Here is an 11531-nt window from a genome sequence, read left to right as displayed (position 1 = left end):
TGTGGACCTATACAGACCTGAATTTTTAATCCTAGCCCATCTACTTATTAATTCTGTAATCTTAGGTCAGTTCCCACCCAACTTCCGTTCCTTCATTTGTAAAATTGAAGAGATGAGCCTGGCTGGCATGGCTCAGTGGTTGAGCATCGACCTATGAACCTGGAGGTCACGGCTCGATTCCCAGTTTGGGCATATGCCTGGGTTGCGGGCTCGAATCCCAGTGTGGGGCGTGCAGGTGGCAGCCAATCAATGATTCTCTCTCTTCTTTGATGTTTCTACCTATCTCTCCCTCTCCTTCCCTCTCTGAAATCAATAAAAATATATTTTTTTAAAAAGTGAAGAGATGTTATTCACATTATGTATTAAGCATTAAAACACTTTGAAATTTTTAATGAAATCATTGTGTCACAGGCAGCTGTAAGAAATAATAGAGAGATTCTCTCTATACCTTGCCTAGATTCCCCCAAAGGTAAGATTTTGTAAAACTATAGTATGATATCACAGCCAGGACATTGGCTTTTATTCAATCCATCGATCTTATTAGGATTTCCCAGTTTTATACTCATTTGAATGATATATTCTATAGAAGTTAATCACCTATGTAAGTTCTTGCATCCTACAAGATACTGGTTCTTTCCTGTTTTTCTCTGAAAGTGTTACAGTGTTACATTTAAGTCTGTGGTCCATTTTGAGTTTGTTGTTGTGTAAGGTGTTAAGATTTACGTCAAAGTTCTTTTTTTTCCCCCAAGGATGGTCAGTTGCTTCAGTACCATTTGTTGCAAGGCTATTCTTCATTAAATTGGTTTTGTGCTTCTGTTAAATATCAGATGCATGGGCCTGTTTCTGGGTCCTCTGTTTGTTCCACTGATCTATGTGTTTGTCCCTCTGTCGGTACCACACTGTCTGGATTTCTGTAGCTGCTAGGTAAGCCTTACTGCCACACAGAGTACTTCCTCCCACTTTAGTCTCTATCAAGAATTGTTTAACTAGTTGTTTAAATGTGCCTTCTTATTTAAATTTTCTTTCTATCTTCTCTATATATTATCCTCACTCACGGATATTTTTCCATTGATTTTTAGAGAAAGTGGAAGAGTGAGGGAAAGACAGAGAGAAACCACATCGAGTGGTTGCCCCCTGCGCGTGCCCTGCCTAGGGCCCGGGCGGAGGAGCCTGCAACCAAGTTACGTGCCCTTGACCCGAATCAAACCAAGGACCCTTCGGTCCGCAGGCCAGTGCTCTATCCACTGAGCCAAACCAGCTAGGGCTAATTTAAAAATATATATATATTTATTGATTTCAGAGAGGAAGGGAAAGAGAGAGAGGAGAGATAGAAATATCAATGATGAGAGAGAATCATTAGCTGCCTCCTTCACTCTCCTTACTGGGGATTGAGCCTGCAACCCAGTCATGTGTCCTGACTGGGAATCGAACCCTAACTTCCTGGTCCATAGGACGAAGCTCAACCGCTGAGCCTCACTGGCCAGGCCTCATTTAAATTTTAAAATAAAACTCTCCTATGTCTATTGTTTATGCCTATAAAAAAATCTTGCTGAGATTATGATAGTTCAATTTTAGCCATGTGCTTACTTTCCTAATGTGTTTCTGTTAGTGATTTCTAGTTTGATCCCATTAAGATCAGGAAGCACACATTGTATGATTTCAATACTTTTTATATTGTTAAGGTTGTTCTATGGCCCAGAATGTGGTCTGATTCGGGGAATGTTCCACAGGTGCTTAGAAAAAAATGTGTATTTTGATGGTGTTGGGTGGAATATTACATTTCTGTTAACTAACTCCTGTTGATTGATGGTAGTGTTCAGATCCTCGATATCCTTGATTTTTATTAGTTTTATCAGTTGCTGAAAGGAAGGTGTTGAAGTCCTCAGTGATGGCTGTAGATTTGTCTGTCTCCCTGTCCAGCTCTATCAGCGCCCGTGTGTGTTTTCATGTATTTTGAGGTTCTGTTGTTTGGTGTGCACACACTTTGGATCTTTATGTCTTCCTGGTGGATTGATTCTTATATTGTTATGTAATGTTCCTCTTTGTCTTTACTAATTTTCTTTCCTCTGTAGTCTACCTTATCAGATATTAATATAGCCACTTTTTAAATTAATGTTGGGCCCTAGCTGGTTTGGCTCAATGGATGGAGCGTCGGTCTGTGGACTGAAGGGTCCCAGGTTCGGTTCCGGCCTAGGGCACATGCTGGGTTGCGGGCTCAATCCCCAGTAGGGTGTGTGCAGGAGGCAGCCAATCAGTGATTCTCTCTCATCATTGATATTTCTATCTCTCTCTCCCTCTCTCTTCCTCTCTAAAATCAATAAAATATATTTTTAAAAAAATTAATGTTGGCAAGGTCTATCTTTTTCTATTATTTTTCAACCTACATATGTTGTTGAATTTGAAGTAAATTCTTATAAGTATCATGTAGTTAAGTTGTATTTTTTTTTAATATATATCTTTATTGATTTAAGAGAGAGGGAGGAAGAGATAGAAACATCAATGATGAGAGAGAATCATTGATTGGCTGCTTTCCGCACGCCCCCTACTGGGGTTCAAGCCTGCAACCTGGGCATGTGCCCTTGGCCGGAATCGAACCTGGTACCTTTCAGTCGGCAGGCTGACGCTCTATCCACTGAGCCAAACCGGCCAGGGCCTGTATTTTTTTTTTTTATCCACTCTTTTTTTTTTTTAATATATTTTATTGATTTTTTACAGAGAGGAAGGGAGAGAGACAGAGAGCCAGAAACATTGATGAGAGAGAAACATCGATCAGCTGCCTCCTGCACACCTCCCACTGGGGATGTGCCCGCATCCAAGGTACATGCCCTTGACCGGAATCGAACCTGGGACCCTTCAGTCCGCAGGCCGAGGCTCTATCCACTGAGCCAAACCAGCTAGGGCTTTATCCACTCTTTTAATTGATATGTTCAGACCAGCGATTTTCAACCTTTTTCATCTCATGGCACACATCATAAACTAATTACTAAAATTCTGTGGCACACCAAAAATAGGTATAATTTTGATTCAGCCACACCGATGGCTATTGTGTTGGCTGTTGCCATTTTTTCATTTAACAATCTAAGGGAAAAGAGGTCAGTGTCCCTAACTAAATAGTCGGGTATTGCATGTTTTAAAATATTTTGTGACACACCAGTTGAAAATCAACAATTTAGACCATTTTCATTTAAAATAATTATTGCCAGAGTAGCCCTTTATCCTGTTTGGAGTTTGCTCGGCTTCTTGTGTCTGTAAGGTTGTGTCCTTCACCAAATTTGAGAAAAATGTTCAGCCATTTTTCTTCAAATACTCTTTCTGCCCCAGCCCCACTCTCCTCTCTTCCAAGAATGTGGGGTCTTTTGTCATTGTTCCACAGGTCTGTAGGTTCTGCCTCACCCTATCCCCCCCACCCCCACCCCCACCCCCAGACTATTTTCTCTTTTTCAGACTGGGTGAGTTCTATGGTTTTGTCCTCATTCAATGAGTATCCTGTCATCTCCACTCTAATATTCAAACTATCCAGCAAGTCTTTTATTTCTGTTACTGTATTTTTCAGTTCTATTTCCATTGGTTTTTTTTTTTTTTTTTTTGGTAACTTCTATTTCTTTGCTAAGAGAGTTTCTATATTTTAGCTTATTTCAAGGGAATTTCTAATGACTAATTGCAGTTTTAACACAGATGCTTAAAAATTCTTGTAAATATTCATCTTGTCATCCATTGATTGTCTTTCCACATTCAAGTTGTGCTTTTCCTAGTTCTTAATCTGATGGGTGATTGTTAATAGTGCTCTAGACATTTTGTCTATTGTGTTAGGAGACTCTAGTCTAGGTCCTATTTAGACCTTCCGTTTTTGCAGGCATCACCCTTGGGTTAGCAGGTGTGTTTTGGTCTGCTTTTGTGGTTTTGAGGGCAGGATGATTTTCAGCAGCCTTGCAGGTTTATTCTGGGCCACGTGGTTTACCCGGTGCTGCTGGGGCTTCTCTTGATCCCTGCAGGTGCTATCTGAGGGCAGGTAGGTATCTCTTGGTGGAGGAGGGGTGTGGAGGTCCCCCAACTGGTCCTCCCAACCCACCCCTCTGCCCTGGTGCCTCTGGGTGGGGAGGAGTCTTAGGCCAAAGGGACAATGAGGCTCCTGAGGCAGTCCACCCCTACAGCTGGATTTCTCCCTCAGGCTCAGCCCCACCCCCTTTTCCCCCTCCCTGCGCCCAGCCACCTAGATAACTCTTGGAAAAGGGGAGTCTCAGGCCTGTGTGGAAGGAGAGTGCCTCCCCTCTCCCCTGGGGCTTATTTCTAGCTGGGATCCCTGGTTGCCAGGAGGTGGCATGCTCACCAGAGGGACCCCATTCTCTACAGGGGAGGAGTGAGCCCCTGGGCTGCCTTCTGTCGCTGGCTCTCCTGTTGCTGCTTCTACTCTAATTCCTTCCTTGTCTCACCATCCCCAGCTTTAAGAAAGGTACCTGTCTCAATGTCACCTGGGCTCACGTTGTGAGATCTTTCCTGCACAAAGTCAAGAACCCACACACTGCAGGCCAGCCTCGGGCAGACCTGCTCCGGGCTGGTCCCCATCTGCTGACAGTGATGTTTAAAACCACTGTCCCAGTCATAAATCTCAGAGATCCACAAAAGGTTTCTCAGAGGGTTGTAATATAATCAGAATGAGATACTATAGTGACTGTTGTGGACAAAAGGGGCCACATGCTAACCTGACAAGCTCAGGGGAGACCTTCGTGGCGGTCTTGCAAACTCAGAGACCTAAAGTAACCATAAAGGATGGTCTGAAATTAAACTTAAACTGAAAGCAGTTATGGTGGGCAGTTATGTCTTAGGCCGGTATCTTCACTGACAAGGTCAACCTTTACCTTAACTGAGCCTGTCTTTTTGCATCTATAATAACATACCCTTGAAATGTCTGGGAAACTTGTAAATTCCCTTTTTCTGGACCCCTTGGGGCACAACCTAATGTGCTGGGTGCCAGGACAGATACCACAAATTCCTTCATTATCATGTTAATTGTTCCCACACCCACCTAAGTATGTGTCTATCCCTCTCTAGTCTATCACCAATGGATTTCATGTAACCCACCTACGTCCCTCCTTTGATTGCAATTTATAAATACAGATGTAACCTGCCATTCTCTGGAGCATTATCTCAATTCATTGAGGTTCTGCTTCCTGGCATATATCGACAGTTTGACTCAAATAAACTCACAAAATCCTTTACAGGTTTCTTTCAATGGTTTTTTACATTAACACTATCACAGGAGCAGCAGCAACAATAATAGCTCCCATCTGTGAGCACTTCCCATGCCAGGCCCTGTGCTGCAGGCCTTATAGACTCGGTCTCATTTAATTCTGCAACACTGAGCTAGGGAGGTTCATGACCTGCCCGAGGTCTCTGGGCACCCTGTTGCCGGCTGGGAATGTGGAGGAAAAGACACCGTCCCAGTGCCACTGCCCTCCCCCCAGTGACAGGTTAGCCCTTTCACCTGGCAGCCATGTAATGCAGGTTGCCACATGAAGCAGTTGTAATGTACCCCGCGAATCACAGAAGGACGCCTCAAGAAGTCGAATTAAAGAGTCACATTTATTGCAAATCCGGGACTATGACGGGGCATTTCGCTCTCCCAAATCTCATAGTGATAAGATGGCTGCAACACCAGACTTATATAGGCAAAAATCACAAAGGTATTGATTACATCCCAGGGTTTGGAATGAGGACCCTGGTTTGCACAAAGCAGTTACAGAAGCAAGATTGAGCCAATTAGTTATCTACAAAGATTAATTATAGTTCTGGGCCTTTGGACCACTGAGTTGACAGGGACACATTATCTGGAACCCTTGGGTCTTGGGATAATTGTGCTGTCCTGGTTCCCAGGTACAGAGGAATTTGCTTTCTAAAACCAGTAAGATCACAATCAATGGGGTATTCACATGACAATAAAGCATTCAATCGAACAGGATGATTTATATAATTCAGAAAATCAAAGTAACTTTTCTATTGTTAAACAAAGCAAATACGTACAGAAGCCAAACAGCAGGGTTAAAGTTAAACTACAGTTTCTACCTGAGATGACTGCTACCATGCTTCAAAGCCACCTCATGAGGTGGTCTCAACACGTTAACCAGCTGAGTCACCTTCAGCACACAGCCTTCACACCTGGGTCCCGGGAAGGCCTCTTCCAGCTCTGATGCCATGCCTCCAGCGTAGTAAGTAAAGCGGCCCTGCTGCTCTCTGCACAGTGTGCATGATCCCCTGGGACCTGCCGCTCCTTGCTGCTGCACCCAGGCCTCCGAGCCGTCCTCCGGCCTTCACAGGTGGAGTCGCTGTCCTGTATTCCTGCCTTAAGTCTATTTCCCTGGCATCGCTGTCTCCCCCCAGCTCATGAAAATGCATGGTGAGCAGGGAACTTGGATCCCTAAATAGCCTGCCATGCCAGCTCCATACTGGCAGAGGCCATGCCATGGGCATGTTTACACCCTGTCACCCAGCTAGCACTGGGTCCGTAGGAGGAGTTCAGTAAATAACTTCTGATTGCTTCTCGAATGGCTTTTCAAACAGTCAGAAACAACCACGTTGACAGAAGCAGCATCCCTCCATGCTGGCGGCACTCAGAACCTTTTCGTTATAAAGCATGGAGGGATGCGTGGTTTTCCACAGAGGCTCAGCGCCCACGGAGCACAGCCTGTGCCAAGGGGCACTAACTAGAGCCACAGGGCGGGCGCCAAGCCAAGCCCCGAGGCTTCCATTTTACCCGAGAGAGAGAATAATCACAAGGTTACACGTGGGTTAAAATCTCAGGTATGTTAATGGTTTTGAACACTAGTGTTCCATGAATTTGCTATTTGCGGCTTCCACCTTAAGGCTGTGCCACCAGATCCCTGGAGTCCAAGTAGAGTCTCTGCTAGTTTTGAAGTAAATCCAGAGGCAAAGTGTGCAGGTGCAGGAAACAGCTCTGTGCTGGGTGGGAGTCATGCCTTTTCACCTTTCCAGGCCTCCGTTGGCTCATTTTGTAAAATAAGGTAGTGGGCTCCGACCGTGAGCATATATTTTCACATGTCCCTATGATTCGGATACAGTCCAGTTGAACAGGGATGAGGTAGAAAAATAAAATCCTTTCTGTGACTGAAGGGAACAAGGTGGGTGGGTGGGTGGGAGACTGATACTAAAGTTTAAGCCACATGTGCATGATTCTGAACTTGAACCTGCAGACCACAAAGAATGGTCATGAGCGTTTGCTGTGTCAGGATACAGTCATAGCTTCTCTTGGAGGATGTGGCACACAGTTGGAACCTGCGGTGCAGCCTCATTAAGGTGGTATGCTGGGCTGGCTTTGGCTTTCCCCCCACTTCCTGCCAAGGTCAGAGTCTGCAGTGACAGAAAGTTAAAGGTTGCGGGAGGAAGTCACAAGAATGAGCCCTCGGGGTTGAGGAGGGGACCTTGGGAAACCCAGTCTGCTTGGGCTTTATTCTCATTTGCCAGCTGTGCCATCTCTCCGAGGAACGGGAAAGGGGCATCTCTCTACGGGAGCTCACCTGCGCCTCCCCCTCCCCCTTCACCCAGATGCCTTTTCTCCTCTCTCCCTCCCCTAAGCTCCAAGGGCCCTTCTTTTACTTCTATAACTTGTTTCCTGAGCCCATTTCTTCTACCACTCACTTCTCCTACCTCTGTGACTTTCTAAATAAACTGGTACCTATACTTTGAGTCTTGCCTTTTAATTCTTTCTTAGCCAGAACTTAAGCACTGAGGTTGCTGAACCCAGGTCAGGTCTGACTCCACCAGCCTAACACCTGGTGCCGTTCTCACTGTTGCCAACACATCCATCATTACAGTATCATACAGAGTAGGAGTCCTAAAAAAATTTTTTAAAAAGGAATCTACTGGAAGGATTTGAGTGGGGAGTCACGAGGAGAGATGGACCTCTTCCCTTTTACATCAAAGCTTCACATGCGCACTAGGTGCCTGGCAGCCAGGAAGAAAACGGTGAACTTTTATACACCACTTTCTGTATTTGTGTGCAAGCAACACATTCAAACCATAGATTTCAAAAACATAATAACTAAGCTTTTTTCCTTTTCTTTTGGTGGGTGGTGATAATGGTGCTGCAGTAGTTAGGGAAAGAGGATTCCATAAATAGTACTAATTTATTTTAGAAAAATTGGAAAAAAAAATCAAATATAGTGATGGTTTAATGTGCTTCTTAACAGTGGAACAAAAGGACATGAATATGTGATATACATGCATATACATATACACATATAACATATATATGTGATATACATGCATATATATATACATATACACATATATATGGTAGCTAGCTGGTCCTCATTATTTCTCATTGTTTGCAGATTCCAATTTTATGAATTGCCTACTCTCTAAAATTTACCTGTAACCCCAAACTCAACACTTACCGTGTTTTATGGTCATTTTACAGACATGCAGAGTGGCAAAAAATCTGTCACCTGAGGTGCACATTCCCAGCGGAGGTCAAATACGGGGACACTGCCTTCTTGTTCCAGCTCTCAAATTGTAAACAAGTGCCCTCTTGGGGTGTAGTTTTTCCCCTCTGTGTGCTTTTTATTGGTGATTTCACTGTTTATTTTTTATTTATTTATTTGTTTTAAATGTTTTATTGATTTTTCACAGAGAGGAAGGGAAGGGGATAGAGAGTTAGAAACATCGATGAGAGAGAAACATCGATCAGCTGCCTCTTGCATACCCCCGACTGAGGATGTGCCAGCAACCAAGGTACATGCTCTTGGCCGGAATCGAACCCGGGACCGTTCAGCCCACAGGGCAACGCTCTATCCACTGAGCCAAACCGGTCAGGGCTGATTTCACTGTTTAAATAGCCCCAAGGTGCAGTGCGGTGCAGTGCTCTCCAGTGTTTCTGAGCAAAGGCTGTGGTGTGTTTTAGGGAGAAAATACATGCACTATATAAGCTTTGCACAGACATGAGTTATACTCCTGTTGGCCATGAGTTCAATGTTAATGAATCAACAAACTATATTAAATAAGCGGTCTTTAAACAGAAACACACATAAAATAAGGTTATGTATTGAAAACACTGTGAACAGAGGATTGCAAGAACTTGGTTCTGTATTTCTCCCACCAGCAATGGGTCAGTATAGGCTAGTTCAGTGTTTGGGGTGAATTTATAGAACATAACTACTGCGAATAATGAGAATCAGCTGAATATACATACACAGGTATATGTATATATACATATGTATATTTATAAAACAAAATTGGGAAGTTGACTTACACCTTTGTAACCTGCTACTTCAGCTTAATGTAAACTTTTCTCCTTTTACAAAAACATCCAACACAATATAAAATGACTTAATTACATAATGAAGATATATCATAGTTCACTAACTAATTACCTATGATTTGCCTTTTGGTTTATTTCCAATTTCTTCCAGTTTTAAATTATTGCTACAATGAATGAACGTTTTCATAAATAAATCTCAGAAAAATGTCTGATTTTTTTCCTAAGGATAAATTCCTAGAAGCGGAACTATGAGTATGCAGATTTCCAAAGATTTTGAATATGTGTTCAATTGCCCTCCAGAAAGATCTTGCATTTGCCTTCTTGCTCACTGCTTATGAAAATGCCTCAAATCTCAGGTTTTTTAATGTAATAAAAAGTATCTCTTAGTTTATTAAATGTGTTCTCTCTTTCTTCCTAGTAATGTCTAATTAATCCTCAAAAGAATGTTCAAACTTTGTGTTTCTCAAACTTCAGAGGGCTTAAAACCAACTGCTAGTCCCACCCCCCAGAGATCCTGCTTTCTTAGGTCTGCAGTGGAACCTGAAAATGTGTCTTTCTTTCTTTCTTTTTTCTTTCTTTCTTTTTTTAATATTATTTTTATTGATTTAAGAGAGGAAGGGAGAAGGAGAGAGAGATAGATACATCAATGATGAGAATCATTGATCAGCTGCTTTCTGCGCACCCCCCTACTGGGGATCACATATACCCTATAACCCGTTTCCATATTATTAACAGCTTGCATTACTATAGTATGTTTGTTACAATTGATGAATCAATATTGAAACATTATTCACTAAACCCCTCATTTTATTTAGATTTACTTTTTACCCAAAAATATATTTTGGTTTCGGGATCCCACTAGGGATCCCATAGTGCATTTAGCTGTCCTGTCTCCTTCGTTCCTCTCGGCTGTGACAATTCCTCAGACATTTCTTGGTTTTCATGACCTTGACAGTTTTGAGGAGTACTGGTCAGGAATTTTGTAGAATGTCTCTCACTGGGGATTTGTCTGATGTTTTTCTTGTGATGAGACTGGGGTGATGTGATTAGGGGAGGAAGATCGAGGAGGAAAAGAGCCATTGTCATCATATCTTATGCAGGGCGCCTACTATCAACGTGATGTGTCACTGTGGATGTAAGCTCTCACCTGGCTGAGAGGTACTTTGACCATAGCAGACGTTTTTAGCTGTGTAACTAACTGGCCGTGAGGCAATTTTGCTGTAAAAATGGTAAAATCAATGGCTGACAGCTTGGTTTTTTGTTTGTTTGGTTTCATTTCTCCACTGACTCATCAACTGCCTTCTGCTGCTTTAATGTATTTAATTAAGCCAGTTTTCAGTTAGGCTTCATTTCTCCATTGATGAACTTCTCAGTTACTCCCAGTTTTATATTACATATACATTTAGCTAATCCTCATAATGGCCTGCACAGTGACAAGCGGACGTGCTGCTAGTCTTAAAATAGTTAGCAATTCTTCCAGAAGATGATGCTTTGCCCCAAGAGCTGTCTTGTTTTGAAAGACACTACCTTGGGAGTAGAGGGGCGGAGGGCCCTCTTTGAGAACGCAGAGCTGAAGTCACATTTCCCACAGAATGAAGTCACGTGCTTGGGTACAATCCACAAAATAACATCAGCTATTTGTGTAGTAGTGCCATGAAGCTACATACATTTTAAATGAATTCAAATATTTTGTACTTTATAATAAAGTCTTAAATTTTGCTATGTCCTTTTTAATGTCTCTTTTATTTCTGTGATTTTTATCTTTTTCGGGGCAAAATTGCCTTATAGCCAATGAGTTATGCAGCAAAAATGTGGCAAAAATGCTTGTAGCAGAGATGTCTGTGACAAAGATGTGTACAGCAAAGATACTGGACACCCCGGTAAAACATTATTTCTGGGGGGGGTGTATGAGGGCGTTTCTGTAAGAGTTTAGCATTTGATTCAGTTGATGGAGTAAAGAGATCAGCCTTTACCAATGTGGGGTGGCATCATCCAATCCATTAAGGGCCCAAATGGAACAAAAACACAAGTTCTCTCTCTCTTTGAGCTGAGACATTCACCTTTCCTGCCCTTGGACATCAGAGCTCCTGGTTCTCAGGCCTTCTGAACCCAGAACTTACACCAGGCCCCCCGGCCCAACCCCCCAGTTCTCAGGACTTCAGACTTGCACTAAATCACCACTGCCTTTCCTGGTTCTCCAGCTTGCAGATGGCAGACCATGGGACCTTTTAGCCTCCATAACCGTGTGAGCCAATTCCTT

The sequence above is a fragment of the Myotis myotis genome, unplaced genomic scaffold (genome assembly GCF_014108235.1).
Source record: "Myotis myotis isolate mMyoMyo1 unplaced genomic scaffold, mMyoMyo1.p scaffold_m19_p_15, whole genome shotgun sequence".
Lineage (NCBI taxonomy): Eukaryota > Metazoa > Chordata > Mammalia > Chiroptera > Vespertilionidae > Myotis > Myotis myotis.
The sequence above is the reverse complement of the archived record's forward strand: the minus strand, read 5'-3'. Positions refer to the sequence as shown.